We start from the raw sequence: 6,256 nt of genomic DNA, 5'->3' as shown, positions 1-6,256 counted from the left end.
GAGAACGGCAGAAGCAGTGCCAATTCATTATTACCAATAGTTTCCAAAAGTAAATAATCAAACCCCGTTCAAATAATTTTGTAAATAATGCATTATGTCGAGTACTATTAGATTATGGAAATAATGAGCAGCAAAAATGCATTTAATTTAATTTATTTAACCTTTATTTAACCAGGTAAAGCCCATTGAGACCCATAGTCTATTTTTCAAAGGGAGACCTTGAAGGCAGCAACAATCAATACATTACATCATTAAAACATACAACAATACAATACAACATGATCCAGCCTAAAAATAAAAAACATTTACACTCCTCTGTAACAGTCTCCCATCAACATTTAAAATTCATTCAGTGGCACTAACATGGATTGTAGACTATTCCATGCGTCTGGTGCACAAGAGGAGAAGGCAGTCTTGCCTTATACTGTGAATGTTCTGGGGACTTTAAAACCAGCAACCACCTAGCAGACCGGGTATGGTAACTGCTGGTGGTGAAGGAGACCAGACTACAGAGGTAAAGAGGGAGTTTACCCAAAAGGGCTTTGTAGATAAACACATACAAATGTATCTTTATGCGCATATAAAGTGAGGTCCAACCTACCATTTGGTGCAATAGTGACTTGGCATTTGTAATAAAGCACAAGGATGCATGATAAACAGAGTCCAGTCTCTGTAAGACGGAGGAGGTTGCATGCATATACAACAAGTCACCATAATCAATTACAGAGAGAAAAGTGGCCTGAACAAGCTTCTTTCTAGCCATAAGCGGGAAGCAAGCCTTATTACGAAAAAAAAAAAAACAATTTCAATTTAAGATTTGTCACAAGATTATCCACATGAACTTTAAAGGACAACTTGTCATCCAACCAAATACAGTGCCTTGCGAAAGTATTCGGCCCCATTGAACTTTGCGACCTTTTGCCACATTTCAGGCTTCAAACATAAAGATATAAAACTGTATTTTTTTGTGAAGAATCAACAACAAGTGGGACACAATCATGAAGTGGAACGACATTTATTGGATATTTCAAACTTTTTTTAACAAATCAAAAACTGAAAAATTGGGTGTGCAAAATTATTCAGCCCCTTTACTTTCAGTGCAGCCAACTCTCTCCAGAAGTTCAGTGAGGATCTCTTAATGATCCAACGTTGACCTAAATGACTAATGATGATAAATACAATCCACCTGTGTGTAATCAAGTCTCCGTATAAATGCACCTGCACTGTGATAGTCTCAGAGGTCCGTTAAAAGCGCAGAGAGCATCATGAAGAACAAGGAACACACCAGGCAGGTCCGAGATACTGTTGTGAAGAAGTTTAAAGCCGGATTTGGATACAAAAAGATTTCCCAAGCTTTAAACATCCCAAGGAGCACTGTGCAAGCGATAATATTGAAATGGAAGGAGTATCAGACCACTGCAAATCTACCAAGACCTGGCCGTCCCTCTAAACTTTCAGCTCATACAAGGAGAAGACTGATCAGAGATGCAGCCAAGAGGCCCATGATCACTCTGGATGAACTGCAGAGATCTACAGCTGAGGTGGGAGACTCTGTCCATAGGACAACAATCAGTCGTATATTGCACAAATCTGGCCTTTATGGAAGAGTGGCAAGAAGAAAGCCATTTCTTAAAGATATCCATAAAAAGTGTCGTTTAAAGTTTGCCACAAGCCACCTGGGAGACACACCAAACATGTGGAAGAAGGTGCTCTGGTCAGATGAAACCAAAATTGAACTTTTTGGCAAGAATGCAAAATGTTATGTTTGGCGTAAAAGCAACACAGCTGAACACACCATCCCCACTGTCAAACATGGTGGTGGCAGCATCATGGTTTGGGCCTGCTTTTCTTCAGCAGGGACAGGGAAGATGGTTAAAATTGATGGGAAGATGGATGGAGCCAAATACAGGACCAGTCTGGAAGAAAACCTGATGGAGTCTGCAAAAGACCTGAGACTGGGACGGAGATTTGTCTTCCAACAAGACAATGATCCAAAACATAAAGCAAAATCTACAATGGAATGGTTCAAAAATAAACATATCCAGGTGTTAGAATGGCCAAGTCAAAGTCCAGACCTGAATCCAATCGAGAATCTGTGGAAAGAACTGAAAACTGCTGTTCACAAATGCTCTCCATCCAACCTCACTGAGCTCGAGCTGTTTTGCAAGGAGGAATGGGAAAAAATTTCAGTCTCTCGATGTGCAAAACTGATAGAGACATACCCCAAGCGACTTACAGCTGTAATCGCAGCAAAAGGTGGCGCTACAAAGTATTAACTTAAGGGGGCTGAATAATTTTGCACGCCCAATTTTTCAGTTTTTGATTTGTTAAAGTTTGAAATATCCAATAAATGTTGTTCCACTTCATGATTGTGTCCCACTTGTTGTTGATTCTTCACAAAAAAATACAGTTTTATATCTTTATGTTTGAAGCCTGAAATGTGGCAAAAGGTCGCAAAGTTCAAGGGGGCCGAATACTTTCGTACCTAGGTTTTTGTAGGATGATACTTTTTCAATGGATAAGCCACCAGATGTGACAATGCTAACGTTCTCTGGCAGAGTTCTAGCTCTGGTAAAGGTCATTCATTTAGTTTTTTGTACATTCAAGACCAGTTTGAGACGATAGTGACTGAAAAGCAGTCTGGAGCTCTTCAACAGCCTGAACCAGAGAAGGAGCACATGGATATATGTATCATCTGCATATAGATGTAACTTTGCTGGTTGCATCCCATTTCCCAAATCATTAATAAAAATTGAGAACAACACAGGAGCTAAAATGGAACCCTGGGGCACACCTCTATTAATCTCAAGAAAGCTAGACTGTGATTGTCAGTATATACACATTGTGTTCTGTCAGAAAGATAGTTCCAAAAACAATTTTCTGCCCCTTCACTCTGACCAATGTTTCTGAGTCTAGCTAGCAACAATTCATGGTCAACTGAATCAAATGCCTTTGATAAATCCACAAACAGAGCAGCACAATGTTGCTTTTTATCAAGTCCATTAATGATGTCATTTGCCACTGCAATAGCAGCAGTTGTGGTGATGTGCCCAGATCTAAAGCCAGACTGAATCCCGCTCAGTATGTTATTTTCAATGAAGAAGTTTTTTAACTGAGTTCACTAGGGAGTCATAGACTTTGGGCAGGATAGGGAGTTTAGAGATAGGACCATAGTTATTAGCATCTGAGGGATCTCCACCCTTTAGCAGTGGGATAACATAAGCTGATTTCCAAATGCTGGGTATGGAATTGGTCTAGAGACTCAAGTTGAAAATATGAGCCACAGGCTCAGTAATAATACCAGCTGGTATCTTTAAGACGTAGGGGGTCCAGATTGTCTGGACCTGCAGACTTTATAGACCTCAGCATAAGACACAGGCTCAAAGTTAAAATGGTACACATGAGGGCCCAGATCATAGTTGACTGTAACAGAGCTTACATTAGAGGCCTGGGCCCCACCATTATCAAAAACTGAACCAGCAGATGTGAAATGCTTGTTAAAAACCCCTACAATATCTGCTTTATCCTTCACTTCATTAGAATCCATCCATCATTAAATAGTCAGGAAGGCCAGAGGATACATTAGAACCTGACACTGATTTGATTAGCTTCCAGAACATGGTAGGTTTGTTTAGGTTCTCTGTGACTGCATATAAATAGTCATCTGATTTGGACTTCCTAATCAATCATGTACATTTGTTTCTTAGCACTCTGAAGGAGGCCCAGTCAACAAGAGCATTTGTATGTCTAGCTTGAGCCCAAGATATATTTCTCTTTCTAATTAATTCTGCCAAGTTATCTGAAAAGCAGGGATTGTCCCTTCCACTGAATCTATATTTCTTCACAGGGGGATGCTTATTACAAATCGACACAAATTTCATATAAAAATAGTCCCAGGCAGTGTCAACATTGGGAATCAGACTTACTCTGTCAATATTGTGGTACAGATCATGTAAGAACGCTTGCTCATCAAACTGTCTAAAATGTATTTTAAAAATATAACGGGGTTTGGCTTTGGTCATTTTTTATATTTTTAACACAAGCAATTGCACAGTGATCACTGACATCATTACAGAATATCTAGGTCGATGTGTATTTGTGAGGGGTATTCGTTAGAATAATGTCCAATAGTGTTGATTTGTTAGGTGCTCTGGGATTCGGTCTTGCACAGTAATTAAATGAGCAAGATTCAGAGAGTTACACAGATCTTTAAAAGAGTCTGATACAGATATAAGCATGTCTCAGTTCAAATATAAAAGAATGAATTCAGAGTCATTTAACTTGTGCAGGACATCAGAAAGAGAGTTAAGTGCGTCTCCCGATGCCGATGCCGGTCTGTAGCAGCCGAGGGCGGTCTGTAGCAGCCGAGGGCGGTCTGTAGCAGCTGAGGGCAGTCTGTAGCAGCCGAGGGCGGTCTGTAGCAGCCGAGGGCAGTCTGTAGCAGCCGAGGGCAGTCTGTAGCAGCCGAGGGCAGTCTGTAGCAGCCGAGGGCGGTCTGTAGTAGCCTACTACAGTGATGTGGGAGTCTTTATATACGTTCACTTTAATAACTGCAACCAATTCACAATGAATTTCAAGTTAGCTATTGAAGAAAAAAAAATGTTTTTGTGTGTGTGATTATACAGTAGGCTTAGTAGCCCTTATTTTATGCAAATATTTATTCCTATGGTTACAATATTTATAAAGACATTTTACAAATGTGTCCCAAGAGTGGCATCATACAGGCTACTATACTTGGCAAGTCAGTCATTTTTATTTAACTAGGCAAGTCAGTTAAGAACAAATTTCTATTTACAATGACGGCATACCAAAAGGCAAAAAGCCTCCTGCGGGGATGAGGCTGGGATAACATTTTTTTTTTGTAAGAAATGCAAATATAGGACAAAACACACATCATGACAAGAGTGACAACACAACACTACTTAAAGAGAGACCGAAGACAACAACATAGCATGGCAGCAACACATGACAACACAGCATGGTAGCAACACAACATGGCAGCAGCACAAAACATGGAACAAACATTACTGGGCACAGACAACAGCACAACGTGCAAGAAGGTAGAGACAAAAATACACTGCTCAAAAAAATAAAGGGAACACTAAAGTAACACATCCTAGATCTGAATGAATGAAATATTCTTACATAGTTGAATGTGCTGACAACAAAATCACCCAAAAATTATCAATGGAAATCAAATGTATCAACCCATGGAGGTCTGGATTTGGAGTCACACTCAAAATTAAAGTGGAAAACCACACTACAGGCTGATCCAACTTTGATGTAATGTCCTTAAAACAAGTCAAAATGAGGCTCAATAGTGTGTGTGGCCTCCACGTGTCTGTATGACCTCTCTACAACGCCTGGGCATGCTCCTGATGAGGCGGCGGATGGTCTCCTGAGGGATCTCCTGCCAGACCTGGACTAAAGCATCTGCCAAATCCTGGACAGTCTGTGGTGCAACGTGGCGTTGGCGGATGGAGCGAGACATGATGTCCCAGATGTGCTCAATTGGATTCAGGTCTGGGGAACGGGCGGGCCAGTCCATAGTATTAATGCCTTCCTCTTGCAGGAACTGCTGACACACTTCAGCCACATGAGGTCTAGCATTGTCTTGCATTAGAAGGAACCCAGGGCCAACCGCACCAGCATATGGTCTCACAAGGGGTCTGAGGATCTCATCTCGGTACCTAATGGCAGTCAGGCTACCTCTGGCGAGAACATGGAGGGCTGTGTGGCCCCCCAAAGAAATGCCACCCCACACCATGACTGACCCGCCGCCAAACCGGTCATGCTGGAGGATGTTGCAGGCAGCAGAACGTTCTCCACGGCGTCTCCAGACTCTGTCACGTCTGTCACGTGCTCAGTGTGAACCTGCTTTCATCTGTGAAGAGCACAGGGCGCCAGTGGCGAATTTGCCACTCTTGGTGTTCTCTGGCAAATGCCAAACGACCTGCACGGTGTTGGGCTGTAAGCACAACCCCCACCTGTGGACGTCGGGCCCTCATACCACCCTCATGGAGTCTGTTTCTGACCGTTTGAGCAGACACATGCACATTTGTGGCCTGCTGGAGGTCATTTTGCAGGGCTCTGGCAGTGCTCCTCCTGCTCCTCCTTGCACAAAGGCGGAGGTAGCGGTCCTGCTGCTGGGTTGTCACCTGATGTACTGGCCTGTCTCCTGGTAGCGCCTCCATGCTCTGGACACTACGCTGACAGACACAGCAAACCTTCTTGCCACAGCTCGCATTGATGTGCC

Source organism: Oncorhynchus mykiss, chromosome 25 (genome assembly GCF_057628025.1).
Source record: "Oncorhynchus mykiss isolate SJ-2025 chromosome 25, ASM5762802v1, whole genome shotgun sequence".
NCBI lineage: Eukaryota > Metazoa > Chordata > Actinopteri > Salmoniformes > Salmonidae > Oncorhynchus > Oncorhynchus mykiss.
This window is presented reverse-complemented; position numbering follows the sequence as displayed.